Genomic DNA, 19216 nt, shown 5'->3' with positions numbered 1-19216 from the left:
AGAGAGTGAGCGAGAGAGCAGGGTAGGGACAGAGAAAGAACAAGAAAGAGAGAATCCCAAGCAGGCTCCACAGTGTCAGCACCAAGCCCAACCATGGAGCTCCATCTCATGAATGTGAGATCATGACTTGAGCTGAAATCAAGAGTCAGATGCTTAACTGACTGAGCCACCCAGATGCCCCGTGGAATCATTAAAGGAACTTTTTTAAAAATTGCAGATGCTGGGAACATATCCCAGACCTGTGAAGTGAAAATTTGCTGGCCTGGGACAGACAGGGATGGGAAGAGATAGGTTAGGAAGATATATGTTTTAAAAAACTTCCCCAGCTGACTCCAATGATGAATCAGGTATAGAGCATATTGGAAAGATTAATTTTGTGACACTGGATTGTTTTAGCCCCTAGAATATCATGATGCAGAGACATTTGGCCCCAAGGATGTTCTGATCCCACCATTTGCTCTTTGCTGGGCCATCAGCATGGGTGGCTGGTGGAAATATGTTAAATATGTTGATTGGAAATATGTTAAAGAATTAGATCATCAATATAGAGAAATTCCAGAAGGCAGAATAAACTTTGGCATAGCTGAGGGAACTTACAGTTTTCTTGTGTATTAGCTAAAACAGAAAAAAAAATCCAAACTATCAGTCCTTTATCCAATTTATACTATATATTACTGGTGGGAATGATCAGCACAAAAGAGAAGTCAACGGTTGAACCTGCACATGTTAAAATTTGTCAGAGATGAAAATCTGATGACAAATCATGTCTTGATGCTCGCATTGAAACATGCAAATATTGAACAGGGAAAAATTAGACTTGGCAAAAGTAATCAACATGAAATAAAACTGCCAACAGCTAAACTGGCACATGTTGAAACTTATTATTGCATAAAAATTGATGCAGGAATCCAATTTTTTGACTAAGTTTGGGTGTGAATAATTTGACCTGAGACAATTGGACTTGGTACAAATAGTGACCATAAAAGAGCACATGCAATTGCAGAAACTATATTCAGGAAAAATTTGATATGAACGGCAAGGAAAAAAAACCCCACATTGAATAACATTTTCATTTAAACCTTATGTGGAAAATAATTGATTCCAATGAAAGGAATTTAAGTAAATTAAAAAATCAAAAGGGAAAAAATTTAGAAATGCCTTAATGCCTTGGAATAAAAATTTTATCGAGGAATTGAAGTAGCTTGGGGTGCCACAGTGGCTCAGTCGGTTGAGTGTCTGACTCTTGATAACAGCTCACGTCATGATCTCATTGTTCCTGGGATCCAGCTCCGTGTCTGGCTCTGCACTGACAGCGGGGAGCCTGCTTGGGATTCTCTATTTCTCTCTCTCTCTGCCCCTCCCCACTCACCTGCATGCACACATGTGCTCTCTGAAAATAAAGAGATAAACATTTAAAAAGAGAAATTAGGGGCGCCTGGGTGGCGCAGTCGGTTAAGCGTCCGACTTCAGCCAGGTCACGATCTCGCGGTCCGTGAGTTCGAGCCCCGTGTCAGGCTCTGGGCTGATGGCTCGGAGCCTGGAGCCTGTTTCCGATTCTGTGTCTCCCTCTCTCTCTCTGCCCCTCCCCCGTTCATGCTCTGTCTCTCTCTGTCCCAAAAATAAAAATAAAAAACGTTGAAAAAAAATTAAAAAAAATAAATAAATAAAAAGAGAAATTAAAGAAGCTTAATACAAATTAGCTCTAAAAAGTACTTTCTAAATGAGTGAGTATTCATTCACGTAAACATAATTGTGATATAAAGGTTTCTACTCCTAAATACAGGAGTCAAAAGATTCTCAGATCAGAGAGTCAACTGGGTCTGAATAGATGGGTTAAAACAAAGGGCTCAAAACTTCCTGCACCCAGTTATTTATAGTGAGCGTCAAGAAAGGAGTGATTAGGAAAAGTCTGGAACATGGGGTAAACCCAAGAAGGGCAGGCATTCATGGAATCCCACAATATAACCTCAGGTTTCTGGGCATCCAGATGGCAGATTAAGTCCCTGGGAGAAAGAGCACAGAAGAGAAATCCTTTAAAATTCTTCTATGGCTCTCTGTCCTTACCTACCTTCTTACCAGAGGAACTGAGCCACAATCCTAAGTTTGAAGTTGACAGAAATAGTCATCTTTCAAAATGCAAATCCCACTATAATAAAAAAAGATGAATAATAAGTGTTGGGAAGGCTGTGGAGAAAAGAGAGCACTCCGCCCTGCTATGAAGATTGTAAAATGGCACAACCACTTTGGAAAACAGCCTGACAGTTCCTCAAAAAAGGTAACACACAGGTTACCATATGACCCACCTATTTCATTTCCAGGTATATACTCAAGAAAAATAAAAACATGTTCACATAAAAACTTGTTCACAAGTGTTTATAGCAGCATTATTCGTGATAAGCAAAAATGGAAACAATCCAAGTGTCTATGACTTGATCAATGGTTAAACAAATTTGTGCCACATCCATAAAATGGAATATTGTTGGTCAATAAAAAGAAATAAAATACTGATACATGCTACAACCTGGATAAACCTTGAAAACATTATGCTAAGTGAAAGAAGCCAGTCACAAAGACCACATATTGTATGATTCCATTTAATAGTTTATTTATTTTTAATTAATTTATATTTGAGAGAGAGAGAAAGAGTTGGGGAGGGGAAGAGAGAGAGAGAGAGAGAAAGATAGAATCCCAAGGAGGCTCCACCCTGTCAGCGCAGAGCCTGATGCAGGGTTCAAATTCATGAACTGTGAGATCATGACCTGAGCTGAAACCAAGGGTTAGAGGCTTAAGCAACTGAGCCACCCAGTGTGATTCCATTTATATTAAATGTCCAGAAAAGGCAAATCTATAAATACAGGAAGTGGGTTAGTGGTTGCTTAGGGTTGGAAGGGACTAAGGAGGAAATGAGAAGGAAATACTATTTCTTTTGGAGATGATAAAAGTGTTCTAAAATTGACCATGGTGATGGTTGCACAACTCTGTGAATTAATATACTAAAAATCACTGAAGTGTATTTTTAAGTTGGTGAATTGTGTTGTATGCAAATTATATCTCAAGAAAGCCTGTATTAAAAACGCAAATCTTGGGGCACCTATCTCTAGGTGTGTCTCCTCCTCTGTATAATGGGAATGATATTAATATCTGATGAAGATGTTGACAGAATTAATGAAAGAATGTACATGAGAATGCTCACACACCGTAAGACATGCATGATTAAAAGAGCTAAATGTCCAACAAGATCTGTGCTTTTCCTTTCATGGCATGGAATCAGCACAGGGAAAGAGTTGCTCAAGCAGAGACTAATTCCATGACTCCTTGCATCCAGTTATACCATGATCTAGTTTTTTTAAAAAAGATTTATTTTAATGTTTATTTATATTTGAGAGAGAGAAACAGTGCAAGCAGGGGAGGGGCAGAAAGAGAGAGAGAGACAGAATCTGAATCAGGCTCCAGATTCCAAGCTGTCAGCACAGAGCCCAATATGGGGCTCGAACCCACAAGCTGTAAGATCATGACTCGTGCAGAAGTCGGATGCCTAATTGACAGAGCCACCCAGGGACCCCATACCATGATCTAGTTCTGACCAATGGTATGTGAGCAGAAGTAATGTGTATGGTCAAGGTGGTCAGGCAACTGCTATCTATTTCACCCTTTGTTTTCTCTCCCTCCTGGTTGTTGATAGGGAGAATGGAGCCATAAGTTGGGAAATGCCTGGGTCCTTCAACCCCCTCAATTCCCAGCTGTATATAACATATTGGGCTGATAGTCCCAGCGAAGAGTTGAAATGTTTTAGTTACAGTGTTTATCTTCACTAATGCAAAAATTTAAGTAGGCCCTCAATAATTTTTTGACAAAAATTAAGACATTTTTGTCATTTGTTGGTAGCTTTGGAGTTTTAAAACGAAAGCCAGTAAAGACTGAGATGATGAAAATATGGAAACCTGAAAAGCGAAGAACATGAATGCAAGGGGGAAGCCTGTTACTGGCTCCATCTCACTCAGAATCTTATTGTGTATTGCACCTTTCATTGTTCATGCTTTCTTAGGGGCTTGATGTGCTTCATTGAATCTCATGGTCATGGAGGAGGTACCACATTAACTCTGAGCTCTCTGCACTATTTGCCAGCCCTAATGTCTAGAGTGAGCCTATATTCTTAAGGAGGGAGATAGACAATAGACCAAACAAATAAGTAAATTATATGATATATTGAATAGTGACAATTGCCATGGAAATAAATAAACAAGGGAATGTGGGAGCTCAGGAGTGATGTTCAGTTTTAAATAAGATGATCAAGGAATATATTATATGGAAGGTGACATCAGAGCAAAGTCTCAAACACAGTGAAGAAGCAAACCATGATTCCAGACAGAGGGGCTAGCAGCATAAAGACCCTAAGACAGGAATATGCCAGGTATGTTCAAGGAAAAGAGAGGTCTATGTAGTTGGGGAAGGGTAGGCAAAGGGAAGAATGACAGAAAAGAAGTCAGAGAAGTAAGAGAATGAGACCAGATTGCGTGGAAGCCTGGGGGACTAGACAAAGAGCATAATGGGGGGACCTGAAAAAGTTCAAGACCAGAGATAAATGGCCACTGTTCTTGACTTCAGCAGCAAATGCCAGTGCAATGCCCTGAAGACAGTCTTTTTCGGTTTCACCTTAGCAGATATCAGTTCAAGAACTAGGTAGCAATTCCACAGTAGGAACTAACAAGAATTCAGATGGTGAATGGTATTCAAGATGTCCCATCCTCTACTCCCTGCCACCATAAAGTCACATCAGTGGCTGTGTACTCCACAATGGCATATGCTGTAGGACCAAGAGAGAAAGAGAAAACTTGAAGTATTGAGCATTTACCAGACAGCAATTATTTAATCTGGAAGAGACTGAATTAATAAGGATAAGAAAAAAACGATGCTACATTTTCTTTGCACATCTAGTTCTACTGGATTAGCTTTATAGTGTTCCACAGGCCCCATAAGCTCTGTTTGCTTTCCTTCAATCTTTTTTTTCTTTCTGTTCCTCATACCTGATAATTTCCATTGTCCTATCTTCAGGTTCTCTGATACTTACTTCTGCCTGTTCAAATTGCCTTTGAATCCCTATAGTGATTTTTTCTTTCACTTCAGTTATTGTACTTTTGAGTTCTAGAATTTTTTTTGGGGGGGGAGGGGATCTTTTTAGACTTCCTATCAATTGATATTTCCATTTTTGTTCACATATTATTTTCTTGACTGTCTCCACATCTTACTTTAGTTCCTTGAACATTTTTAAGATAGGTGCTTTAAAGTCTTTGTCTACGATATCTGCCTGTAAGTCTTTACAGGGAGAGTTTCTGTTGATTTATTGATTTACTTTTTCCTTTAAATGAGCCATACTTTCCTATTTTGTTGTACGCTTTGTACTTTTTTGTTGCACCCTGGACATAATAACATGGTAACTCTGGAAATCAGATCTTCACTCTTCCCAAGTGTTGACTGGTTTTTGTTACTGTCTTTGTCTTTTGTTTGTTTGCTTTTGATTGTTGTAGGATGTCTCTATGCTGAAGAAGAGCCTGATGTGTAAGCCTAAGGTCTTTCGTAGTTTGTTTCTGAGCTTTTCCCTGGGCATGCACAGTCGCTTTCTAATTTTCTCCAAATATGGGATTGTTTTTGAATGGTCTAGTCTTCAATGTCTGGCTTCTGAAAGGGGAAGAAGTGAAAAGTGAAGCCTGCTTCATTAAATCCCTTAGAATTCCCTTCAGCTGGCAGGGGAGGGGCTTGCAACCATGGGCGGGGAGGTTCAACAATAATGGCTGGCCGCCTCTTTGCACCTCTGTGCTCAGAAGCAGCAATCAATGAGCAGAACACAGAGTTCCGATAATGAGAAGACAGTGTCCTTTTTGCCTAGCCTGACTCCAGGAAACTGAGTGCAGGCTGCTCCAGGATCGCTGGCAGAGCAGCCTGTCACAGGACAGAGGGTGGAGGATGGTTAGCTACTACTCTGCTAAGAACTGAAATTGACTGAAATTAACTTCAATTTACCATCCAAGTCTTCCCCTGGAAATTACAAGCCTTTGACAGACTCCAGAGTTCCAAAATAGTTACATCAGAGAGATTCTGCCAGTGCAATTGCTATCTAGGTGGAGAGACAGATCCCTGGTGCTTTTTACTCTGCCATCTTCCCAGAGTCCTCTATTAGTGAATAGAATCCTATGTGTTGAATAAAATGTTAAATCTTATGTGTTGTTTTATTCAGGGTTCTTGAGAGAAGCAGAACCAATAGGATGTGTATATGAAAAGATTTATTATAAGGAATTGGCTCATGTGATTATGGAGGCTGGTAGGTTTCAAGATCTGCAGGATGAGCTGGTGAAGCTGGAGACCGGGAGAGCCAATGGATGGTGTAGTCCCACTCTGAAGGCTGATTGACTCAAGATTCAGGAAAGGCAATATTTCAGTTCAAGTTCAAAGGCAGGAGAAAACCAAGGTACCAGTATGAAGGCCTTCAGGCAGGAAGAATCCTTTTTTTACTTGGTGGAGAGTCAGATCTTTTGTTCCGTTCAGGCCTTCAACTGATTGGATGAGGCCCACTCCCATTATGAAGAGCAATTTGCCTTCCTCAGTCTACCAATTTAAATGTTAATCTCATCCAAAAACACTCTCACAGAAACAGCAGATAATATTTGACCAAATATCTGGATATATCATGGCCCAGTCAAGTTGATACATAAAATTAACCATCACACTTCTAATACAGAAATTGTATCTGGAAATAACTAGATGTTATGGTCTCTTTAGGGAAGGTTCATAAAAAACTTAGTGGCTACATCTTCTCAGTGTGTTACTCAAATATCTGTTGAATATGCAGAGTATACTACAATCCCAGCCCTGGACAAAAAAGGGCAGTTTATGATTTTGGTGATGATGATGATGAAGTGCAAGTCATTTAAACACTTGACAGTTATATTTATGGAGCAAGACATTTCCTTTCATGCTATTTTATAGGCAAGAGGGAAAAGTCTGCAAACATATTTTGGATGACATACAAGTTTGTCAGGGTCTTGAGTTACTCTATGCTCAGAGAGCAGGAGTACTTTACATCAACACGGAACATTGACACTTTATATAAGCAGGGCTTGGGGAAGGTTCAAAATATCTGGAAAACAGACTTTGTATAAAGATGTTCGTATTGGAATGATGAGTATATCACAATTTCCCCAGGGAGGAGGTTAGTAGTCCCTCCCCCCAGGGAGGAGGCCGATTCAAAGGCAGCCTTTGACCTGGTGAAAAGTCCTTAATCTGTGGAGTTTAATGTTGCAGGAATATGGAACAGTAAAATCAAGACTGAATGGCATCTTATACTCTCACTACCTTACTTAAAACTCAAGCACTTCTTTCAATGCCAAACCAGGGAATAACGCCTGGACTTTAGAGAGAGGAGCTGTGGATAGAAATGTTAATCACACTTGCTTTGAAGAAAGCTACTCACCCGGAGCACAACACATCTAGAACTTTGTCCTGGACCATTCTGGTTGGTAAATTAAGGGCCAGGTGCTTGTGACATCAGTCCTTTGGCAACTACTTCCTCTCCCTTTTCTCCTAATCTAAGTCACAGAATCATATTTTAGAGTTGGGAGCATATTTGGATTGGTTAGAATTCAGAATTTGGGGGCTCACGAGGTCTGGCTGGGCCACATATCTCACCAGGAGAGAGCTGATTTCAAAATGCTGTGAGTGCACATCTTAAGGGATGTTTCTAATTGAACTTTAGACTAGAGCAGGCCTTCTTTTCTCAGTCACACATATGCCATTGGGGAAGTGTTTCATTCTCTTTTACAAGTGTCATTTACAAATGCAGATGATTCACTTATTTCATTTACTTCATGCAACAAATATTTATTGGTAATTAGGCACTGCAGTAGGCATTGGAGATAAAGGTGATCAAAAACAGGGAAGGACCCAGTCCTTAATAGAAGTTGTAGTTTAGTGATTTTATTAGTAATTTTTGTAATAGTTTAATTATTATTTAGATCTTTTATATTAATATAATTTATCAACCAAAAGGAGAAGAGAAAAGAAATAAGATTTAAAATTCTTTCTCTGCTATCACCTTTCAGCTTCTTTTTTTTTTCTTTTTTCTTTTCATGTTTATTTATTTATTTTGAGAGAGGAAGAGAGCACAAATATGTGTGAGCAAGCAAGGGGCAAAGAGAGAGAGTGAGAGAGAGAGAACCCCTGATGTGGGGACCAATCCCACCAACAATGAGATCATGATCTGAGCCAAAATTAAGAGCCTGATGCTTAACCAACTGAGCCACCCAAGTGCCCTTTGGCTTCTTCTATTTTAACAAATTCCTTTTATATCATTGTCCTATGCCTGTCTTTTTACCTTAGTTTTAATCATGGTATATATTTTGCATTAACTTTTCATGTGTGAATAATCTTAGCAGACTCTTTTCCATGAATGTTACATCACAAGCATTTTCCCTATCACTATCTGCAAAATCATCATTTCTGCAAATGCAGATAGCTTGACATATAACATATTTAATTATTCTTTTTTGGCGGGCAGAGAGTTGTATATAACTCAATATATAACATTGTAGTAGTTTCTTTTTTCTTCTCTTGGACTTTACCTTAGAAACTAAAGAGTTGAATTCTATAAATTGGAGTGATGAGATGCTTTACTTCTGTGTTGAGCAAGACAAAAAATAGTGACATACTTTTGAGCCACTCAGTTTATCACAGAATTCCAGATGACTAGAAGAACCAGTGGGAGGCACAAAAACAAACCAAACATTTTGTCACCAGATGCATGATACAAAAATGTCTTTCTCCTCTTTTTATTAAAAAGAAAAAGGAAAATAGAGGGGAATATTTCCATGTACACACATTCACAAGATTGCATGCACATGAAAATAGGAACACTGAAACCACTGACAGGGTTTCAAAATGTATTTTTCTAGGCTTATATTACACTTATCACATTTTTATGTTAGCCTGCTGAATTCTGAAGTGTGGGATCATCATCAAAATGACCACAATATCTTGTAATGTAGAAAGAATTATTTTTGCCCATTCTTGTGATAGATCCATCACTGGTAACATTCCTTCCCTTGTCAACCACAGACTGCTTCCTTCTTGTAAAAACGAGCCTGGGCTTACTGGAAGTAGTGTCTGTACCATCTTACCTTTCTTGGCTTGATTCTCTAAAGGGTTATTGATGGGGAGGAGGGGCTGATCCTACTGGGAGTCCTCATGTGGCTATCATGGGAATGTCTCTAATGAAAGACAAGTAAGATCTAATGAAGAGCAGGATACAGTGGAGCAGTGAAGTCGAGTCTTGCATGCTTCTTCTGGATTTCAATTATTCTGGGCAGTCTAGTAGATTCTGAATTACCAGCAGCTGCTCACTTGCTCACTTTCTTGTCTGCCACAGCTGCCACCAGCTGTTCTCTCTTTTTTACCCGCGATCCAGATGCAAACAGCTGTTCTTTCTTTCTTTACAATTGTCAACAGTGGCTCATTTTGCCCCAAACACACAGACACCTGCAGCAATAGGAATTCTATTTTTCAGTTGTGGTGAAATACTGGACAGCTTTAGGAAGGTTGAATGGAGGAAGGGAAAGAAGGAATGAGAGGTGGTTAGATGTACAAGGAGCCTGTGTTGGCCGACTGGAAGATGGATTGGATACTTCTAGTTGTTTTGGGGGCTGACTAAAACAATGACGGAAGATACTCATACCTCTTCCTTACTATGACATTCACTTTAGAAAGCAGAGAATCATCACTTATAAAAATAATTCCAGGAAACTGAGCATCTATAAAGAAATTATGATGGTGCTTTAAGGGCTTGGTCTTCATTTATTTATTTAAGAAGTATTTATGGACACTTATGTCAAGCTCTATTCTAGGCACACAGTAGATGTTAAATAAGTGAGTATGCATTAATGAACACACATACATATTTATCAGTCTAGTCTCAATGATATCAAAAGACAATATTAAAAAAATTTTTTTTTCCGTTGGATTGAGCCTCTCTTCTACCTGCCCTTCCCCCTCCCCCCATCATTAGGATTGGGGACTTTGGGATTATCTCCTTGACCAAGAAATACTCCTGGTTCTCACATCTCTCCCTTTTTTGCTGGGACTAGAGTGAGGAAAGTAGAGATGGAGAGGAAGGGAATTCACATTTATTGAGCATTTAATGTGTCCCCATTACTGTGCATTATTCTTTATATAGGTTATCTCATTTCATCTTCATCAGAAGCTTAGAAAATTGGCATTACTATTCCCATGTAGCTTATGGGGAAACTGAAGTTGGAAGCGTGAAGTTACTAAGGCCACAGAGCCAGGGAATGATAGCCAGGATTAGACAAACTCTCCCACTCCAGAGCATAAACTCTTTTCTCTATAGCCTGCTTCCTTACATGCTTTTTCTTTCTGCTATTCAGAGAATATTCATGTGAGTATTAGAGGATAGTAATAGTGATAATTGGGTTTAATGCTGTGATTGTAGAAGTAGTGGTCTAATTGGTTCAAAGTCTCCATCTTCAACCGGAAATTGGGTCAAATTTCATTCACCATTGTAAGCTGCAGAGCACTGTCATAAAGGCTGAAATAAAATATGAGATACTGAGGAGTCATAGATAAAGTAGAGAAATAATCTCTACATCCCCAGGATGTTTTCTGTTAACAATGGGTTTTGAAAGAGTATTTGACCAAAGTAAGGGGGATCTTGATACCCTCATTTCACACCCTAAGTCCATCCATTAGTATCCAAAGAATGTTAATGATTATCCTTTGGGATACTGAGTGGGAAGAAACTGGCTGAGGCTCTAAGGAAACTTCCTATGGTTTAAGGAGCCATTAGGAAAAGCTCCTTATTCTTGTAAAAATTTCCCGAACCTTCAGGGCTGGGTTTCTGCAGCTGGCCAAGAATCAGCCTCAGTTAGGATCCTGCCAAATTGGGCATCAACAGCTCATTTGGCTTGGAAAAAAAAGAAAGGAGAAACAACTGATGTTTGTATACTTGAAATTATGAGCTGTTTCTCTAACAAAGAGACCAAACACTTTCGGCTTGTTTTACAGTAAACATACACATTGAACAATCTGGTTGGTTAGCAACTGGCTGTGCATATGTAGGACATATGTGAACACATATGGATGCATAAACTCACATATGTTCACTTAAAAGGACACTGTCAAGTCATTTTATGAGGTTTTTTGTTCTCTGGGCTACATTGTTTATAAAATCTTCTTAGAAGCTTAAAAATACAATTTCTTTTCCTACTGATTTTTGTTCTTTTTTTTTTAAAGCAAGTATTTTGAATGACACTCAAATAAATGGGACTGGTTCTATTTAATACCAACTCCTACTTAAACATATACAGCAGTAGAATGTCCAATCAGAAGCAGAGCACTCAGAGTGAGACAATTCCTTATGAAGAGAAGAATAACCAACATCTGCCCTTAGAGTAGACATTCCAGAATTGAAGAGTACTCACAAGATTATTTTCTGGCATCCCAGTGCTTTTATGTATGTATGCATGTATGTATGAATGTATTTTTAAAATAAGGAATGCTTTACGAATATGCATGCAATCCTTGCACAGAGGCCATGCTAATCTTCTCTGTATTGTTCTAATTTCAGTGTATAGATTCTGCTGAAGCGCGCACCCAAGTGCTTTTGGAGTTAGATATCAAATATAGATAATGGCGACCATGATAAAACCTATTTTTCTATTTTCTATAATATTTTAGCAATATTTTTATAGCTTATTTACTAAGCAAAACCCCCTGTAAAATATCCTTGCTTTGGGCAAGAGCTGTGAAGAATCAAATCAGAATGTCTAAAACACCTGGAAGGATGCTCAAAATCACAACTAGTCGGGAAAACAAAAAGTTAAATAATGGTGTTATCTCACTTTATATTCATCAGGCTGGCAAAAGAAAAAAGCAACATTGCACATCACTAGTGGAGATGTGAGGAAAAGGGCACTTTCATATATTGCTGGTGGAAATGGGGATTTTAAAGAGCCTTTTTGAATGTAAATCTAGCAACATTTCTTAAAACTGAAAGTATATATTTACCCTTCAATCCATCCTTCCTCTCTTGCGAATCTAACTTATAGAGACAGGAACACTACTATATAGGATATAAACGCAAGATTTCCACAGCAGCATTATGTATTGTGGCAAAACAACAACAACAAATTTGAAATCTAGTGAGTACCCTTTAATAGCGGACTGTTGTTGAATAAATTAATGTATGTCTATACCATGGAATATTATGCAACCTCCCAAAAAAGTGAATTGGAACAATACTACTTGCTTATAAGGATTACCATCAGATACTGTGGAGGGAGACAAGCAAGGTGTATAGAAGAGTAAATTATAAGAGCCCATTTTCTAAGTCATTGATCTAAAACACTTTTATAGGTATACATTTGTCTCTGTCTATATCTCTCTTGTCTGTACATGCATTTGTATAATGTCATATGGTAATGGAAACAAACATGAATGGATACATACTAGGTTGTTAAATGGGTTGTCTGGAAGGGGGTAAGGAGGAATTATAGGGGTGGTGCATCAGGCAAATAAACAAGAAAGGAAAAGCCTAACATGAGAACATCTGGTGTGGTCACAATTATGCAAATTATATGTGTATATGCCTACAAAGGAATTTTTGAAATAACAAGAAATCATTAAAATAAAACATTCTCATCTTCTAGTTTTCAGGATTTCCATTGATTGAGATAAAGGAGGATGTGAAAGTTCTGGAAGAAGTCAGATAATCATGAAAAAAATTGAACTTGAGGGTTGGCCGAAGACTTTTTTTTATGAGTGCAAAGTTTCCCCGTTTAAGATCTAGAATAGCAGGTTACATTTCAATCATTTCAGGGTACTGGTGCCACCAAGTGGTGTCTGGAGCAATTGTTGGTGGCATTTTATTACCCTACCGGTGAAGGAAGCTCTTGGCTTACCTACGCTTTACATGGTAGCAAGCGGTCTGTGGAGGGCTCCCCTTCTCCTTGGCATGAAGCGCACACCTGTGAGCCTGGCACTGACATGAACAGGAAGTATGAGAACAGATAGGGAGCAAACAGCTTTTCCCTAGAATCGGAGCTCCCTTGGTTTTTCCTACTATCAGGTGCTCTGCTATGCCTGTCGTTGACCTGTCAAGTCCTTCGAGATGTGTGTAATGTTTTTTAACTACTTGCACAAGTGGTACAACCTATCTGACTTCTTTAACTGCCGACGTCTCCTGTAGGTTTTCTCTTTTCATTGACACCATCCTCGCTGGGCCTCTTATTGTTTCTTTCCTAGCGCCCTAAGAACGTTTTCATGGGCTTTCCTATCCTCAGTCTCTTTCCGGTCTGTTCCGGCCAAAACTCACTTCTGGACTAAACTTCCTGAAGTTATGGTCATTTAACAACACTACTCAAAAGCTTTCAATTGTTTCTCCCTGCCCAGCATCAAATTCTGACATCAGATCAGAAGCTTTTAATAGGGTGACAATATGTCTCAGTTTGCCTGGGATGGTCCCAGGTTACTTCTGTTGCCCCAATATAATTATTGTGATTTTATTCACTCGCAGAAGTGCTGTGATTTGGATAATACACTGTATGAACATTCTAGCTCTTAACCACTTGGTTCCCCAGCCTATGGTACATACAATAAGCAAGCCAACAGAAGAATGTCTAAAGTTTGTGGCAGATGGGGGCACCTGGGTGGCTCAGTCGGTTGAGCGTCTGACTCTTGGTTTCGGCTCAGGTCCTGATCTTACGGTTCCTGTGTTCCAGCCCCGCATCAGGCTTTGCGCTGACAGCATGGAGCTTGCCTGGGATTCTCTTTCTCCTTCTCTCTCTCTGCCCCTCCTCTGCACGCTGTCTCCCAAAATAAATAAACTTAAAAAAGTAAGTAAATAAAGTCTGTGGCAGATGGAGGAATTAGATCCGAGAAGAAAGTATATCTTTTTTCTTTAAATGTTAAAAAGCTACTAAATATGAATTATTTGGTATTTATTACCTTATTTAAAATTTATTTGCTCTGTCATTTAAATGATAACTAGTATTTTTTTGTTTGTTTGAACTCGAGTAAGAAAATCGACCTTAGTAGTTTTCACATAGCTCTTTTGGTTTTTCATAGATGAGAAGAATCCTGTTTGGGGTCTGGGGAATGTCACATTCATAATTTGTTACCCAATGTGAAGAATATTCAACTAAGTGATAACACAGAAATTCTAAAAATTTGGAGGAGGTAGAAACACCTGTTCTGTGAATTCCTTCAGCACAAGAGGTCATGACTTATTTATCCAGCAGTTAGCAGAGTCCTTGAGCATTAATGCTCTTGAGAAAAATTTTGAGCAACGTCTGCCCATTTGTGGAACTGAAATGTGGGCACTGCACTCTGGTTTAGGTATCTTCTATTCCTGCTTGCTGCATCTTGGTTGTATTGACAGGTTGAGTGTACACTGAGGAAAATGCTTTGCTCTTAGATCACTGTTGCTAGGAATGTACTGAGTTTTGTTGTTTTTTTGTTTTTGCAGTAGAATAGATTTTGAGCTCAACCACCCATTTTCTCTTACCCGGTCCTTTTCATAACCGGTTAAATACATTTTCAACACAATGATAGTTTGTGTTCTTCAAAAGGATTTTCTGTGAGAACCAGACCTATAAAGGCTTGGAGCTGTGACCTCATTAAACCACGCACTCACCAAGTGATTAATAGTCATTTAATGCCTGCCCGCCTCCAGTGCAGATCTTTTCCCTTACTTATGGTCTAGATTCGAGCCACTCTAAAGTCCAGGAAGTTGGAGATCAGTTTAAGCTATTCTTTAACTAGCTGAGAGTCATTCATTCATCATCATCCATTTATCTCCCATGTGCCCCACCAGGTTCCGGGTATATGATGGAGAACCGGCATGCCTTTTGGGAGGGGAATTTTCCGGCAGACACACACACACACACACACACACACACACACACACACCCGAGTGGCCAAATGCCTATGCATGCACAGGCACACACACACACAGGGAAGCTTTAGCTTGTTATGTTAATGGACAGTGAGAAGCCTCCCTCTTCATCCTCTTTTCCAATGTAGCTTATTTTTTGATACTTTTTCCTGATTCAATCAGCATCATCAGGAGCAGAATCAGGCTTTAGACATGATGCATCGACAGATATTTGGCATTCTGTCAGCTATTGGCTTTCCTTTGTGTACTTCTCCTTTTTTTCTGAGTGTGTGTTTAATGGATCTGCATAATTTAGATACAAGGGCAAGATGTTTATGCCTCATGTTTCTAAAGATGCCCCAGATTGTGAGTTCTTCCAGGTCAAGGACTGTATATTATTTAGTGTACGGACTCTGCCTCTTTGACTACCTGTATGGGTAGTCAAATCCCAGCCTGTATGGGAAATCCCAGCCCTGTCACTTAGTAGCTTTGTGGCCTTCGATAAATGATATAACCTCTGTGTGCCTCAAATTACTATCTGCATGATCTATGTCTTGGATTTTACTGTTTTTTAACAGCCTTATTGAAATATAATTCATATATCATAAAATTCACCCATTTAATGTACAAGTCAGTGTTTTCTAGCATATTTACAGTTGGTGAAACCATGCCCACAATTTAGTTTTAGAACATCTTTATCGTCCCAAAAAGAAATCCTGAACCCATAAATAATCACTCCCCATTCCAGCCTACCAGTTTTTATGATGATTAAATGAATTACTATATGAAGAGCACTGAGAATATTGTCTGGCACCAAGTAATGTTATGTAAATAATGGCCATTATTATCTTTCATGTCATTATTAGCAATGTCATTACTACTGTCTCTGTGCCTTCAGTCAGTACAGTGCCTGATACTTACTAGCTCCTGGCTAAATAAATAAAACAGTGAAAGATAGTGGAAGGCACCATTATTTCTTAAGTATTCTAATAATGGTGAGGGAAAAGCCCTATATTATATATTATAAAGACATAATGAAATGCACCACAGAATCTGTATTAGAGCACAATACTTTCATGAAGAATGATATTTTTAAATGGGTTTTTTTTTCCATAACAGCTTGATGGGATGGCATTGATGATTGAAGAAAATTAGTCCCAAATCCTGAATGCTGATAAGTAGACTTGTGACCCAAGGAAAGGCACAGATGCTGAGTCTCTGTATAGTTACCTGTAGAATGAAATTGGATTCATTCAATGATTTCTAAATTTACTCCTCTAACATCCTGAGATAGTGTCTGCCAATAAATGTCATGAGGATTTGTATTTATATATGGTAACCTACACACAAAACCACATGACACTCATTTTATGATCTTGTTTGTTACAGTTCCACAGTGTCTTGTGTTCCCAAAGAGAACATAAGCATGGGTCACCTCCATCCTTACATCCCCCAGTGGCTTCCCTCTGCCTATAGGATAAAGTCCAAACTCCTTGACAGAGCACGCAGGCCTCTCATGGGTCTCTTTTTGCCTGTGGAATATCCACCCTCGGTTCTCCTGGGAGCCATACAACTATTAGTTTGCAGATCCAGTCAGATTCCAGTGCCTGTAGGCTTTGTAGGACTGCTGTTCAAGAAGCTCTCTGCTCTCCCAGCCAAGATAGGCCAATTTTCTCCTGGAAATTTTCAATAAAGAGAAGGAAAGATTGAAAGTAGTTGGAAGTGGTTTGTTTCAAGCTGTTGCTGACATGTATTATAGATTAAGGCACTCTAGGAAGATTGTCCTTCGCAACCATTACCTGGATCCCTTCGGCTGTCTTGGATTCTTTCAAAGACATGCTTATTTAATGTTTCCTTTGCTTCTGTATGTTATCCACATTCTTTTAATTAATTGTCTTCTCCTTTTCCCTATTTTCTTTGGCATAAGTTGGCAAAATTCTGTTTCTCCTGACTGAAGAGAACTGCTAACCAAACAGAACTAACATGAAATTCTTTTATGATCTGCCACATCCCATCTTCTGACTTAGGTTCCTAAAACAGAACATACTTTCTTACGGCCTCCTGTCAGAAAAGTCTTTCTTGTCTGCCTAATGAATTCCTATTCCTTCAATGATGGGCTTAGGCACTCTGTGGCAAGGCCTTTCCTGGCCTCTTTCCATGCAGTTAGCAGCTCTGACCTCCCTGATCCTATTGTATCTTGGATGCACGCAGCAATATTTAGAGCCAATGGTTATTTTTTCTTATTTTTGGAGAATATTGAGGGGAGCAAAATACACCACCCCAAAATATACCACTTTGGCATATTGATTATTTTGAATTAAAGTTATTTAGGAAACAGCCAGTGCAGGAAAGACACTCTGACCTCCATATTCCCCTGAAGTAGGAAGTAAGGCTCCCATGTGAGGGTAGCGTTCCTATACAAAGACGGTAGAAGGCATCCTTATCACCAGAGATAAGGAATTCGAGGCTGAGAAGGCTGTATACACAAACTTTGTCACTTCTTCCTTAATTTGCTACCCCACGCCCATATTCCTTTGTTTTGTCAAATCTTCAGAAATAATTGTTTCTTTGTCTAAAAGATGTAAAAGCTGCCTGCTTGGCCACTTCTCTGAGTCATCTATCTTTGGGGCTTCAGTGCATACAATACTGAAGTTATTTTTCTCCTGTTAATCCGTATTGTGTCAATTTAATTATTAGACCAGATGAAGAACCAAGAAGGAAAGGAGGGTACAGCTTTCTTCCCCTACATCGTAGGATCAGTGTAATTTTCTTTATCTGCCTGCCCTTTTCCCTCAACCATGAGACCTATATAGAATGACGACTGTGTGCTGTAGGTGTGGTTGCTGAAGTGTCTCTTGGATTTGCTCCAACTTTTTCTTTCCCAGAGAAACAGCCTCTAACTTGCTGACCTTGCTCTCTAGTCCTTCCCCTACTGCGGTTTGACTACTTACCATAGTAAAACCAACTCGATCTACTCACTTGTTTAAAATACCCATACTACCCCTCCCTTACTTTCCAGAATGGAGTCCCTTGCACGTAAATGGATAGTCGCAATCTGGTTTCTGTTGGGACTTTAAGGAAAGGTTCTATAGCATATTTTTTCAATGTTAGGATGTCATGGATGTCAAGTTACCCTTTTGATTTAATGCAACCTTTCCGAGGAGAAATGATAAACCACAAACCGGTCTTTTCTGTTTTTGAAAACAAGTATGGTAAAATGTATTCTGAGCCCGTGGTAGCTAGTATATGGTTAGAATTTCCCAAAATTGAATTCTTCCAGGTCAGCTGGAGGTACCTTTTAGTTGTTGTGAGCAAATGCTTAGCCAGAAATCTCCAGAGATGACTTTTTTCTCCCCCCACCCCAAACTCAGATAGTTTGATTGTTATTTGCAGGAAAGAATAAGACGGATCTTCCTTATTCTGTGGAAAACATTTAATTGGTTTACGTCACTATGTAAGTGTGAGAAAATAAGAATCGTTTTTCTGATGGAAGGGTATAACTAGCTCTTTTATATTTTGATGTGTTTAAACCAAAATCTAGGAAATTTCCTCCAGCCTGGGGGAGAAGGTGATGTTGGGAAGAGTCCTTTATGTGGGAAAGGAAGGAGCAATGCTCTGGCAAGTGGCCGTACAGGTCACCAGAAAGCGAGCAGCTATAAACTAGGAGGGTGGACCCTGTGCTCCTGCTGCTACCACAGGACAGATAAGGATGAAGGGGTCCTTTATTCGCAGAACCTTAGAGGGTGACTCTTGCAGTCCCTGGAGCCTACATCCAAAGAAGTCCAAGTCCAGTGGCTTTTATCATTAGGAAATCAGTACCCATCTTGATCCTGGAACATTCATTTTCAGATTTCACTTTTTATTCATCTCTAGCAAAAAGAGATATTTTAAGTCTTGAACACTAATTTGAGTTAAACATATTATAAGTCTCCTCACCTCCACCTCTCCTCAGCCCTGAAAGAAAGGAAGAAAGGAAGAAAGAAAGAAAAAGAAAGAAAGAAAGAAAGAAAGAGAAAGAAAGAGAGAGAGAAAAAAAGAAAGAAAGAAAAAAAGAAAGAAAAAAAGAAAGAAAGAAAGAAAGAAAAAGAAAGAAAGAAAGAAGAAAAGAAAGAAAAAAGAAAGAAAGAAAGAGAAAGAAAGAGAGAGAAAGAAAGAAAGAAAAAAAGAAAGAAAGAAAGAAAAAAAGAAAGAAAGAAAGAGAGAGAGAGAAAGAAAGAAAAAAAAGAAAGAAAAAAAAGAAAGAAAGAGAAAGAAAGAAAGAGAGAAAGAAAGAAAAAAAGA

The 19216-nt window shown here is 39.0% G+C and overlaps 1 non-coding gene across 1 annotated transcript; it reads right to left on the bottom strand.

Moving 5' to 3' along the window:
- Window positions 1-11546: 11546 nt before the first annotated feature.
- Window positions 11547-11650, bottom strand: LOC125920500 (U6 spliceosomal RNA). The gene has a single exon (XR_007457089.1). It is a non-coding gene; the product is annotated as a U6 spliceosomal RNA (small nuclear RNA).
- Between the last annotated feature and the right edge of the window lie 7566 nt (window positions 11651-19216).

Source organism: Panthera uncia, chromosome B4, assembly GCF_023721935.1.
Source record: "Panthera uncia isolate 11264 chromosome B4, Puncia_PCG_1.0, whole genome shotgun sequence".
In the NCBI taxonomy this organism is placed as follows: domain Eukaryota; kingdom Metazoa; phylum Chordata; class Mammalia; order Carnivora; family Felidae; genus Panthera; species Panthera uncia.
The sequence above is the reverse complement of the archived record's forward strand: the minus strand, read 5'-3'. Positions and strand labels throughout refer to the sequence as shown.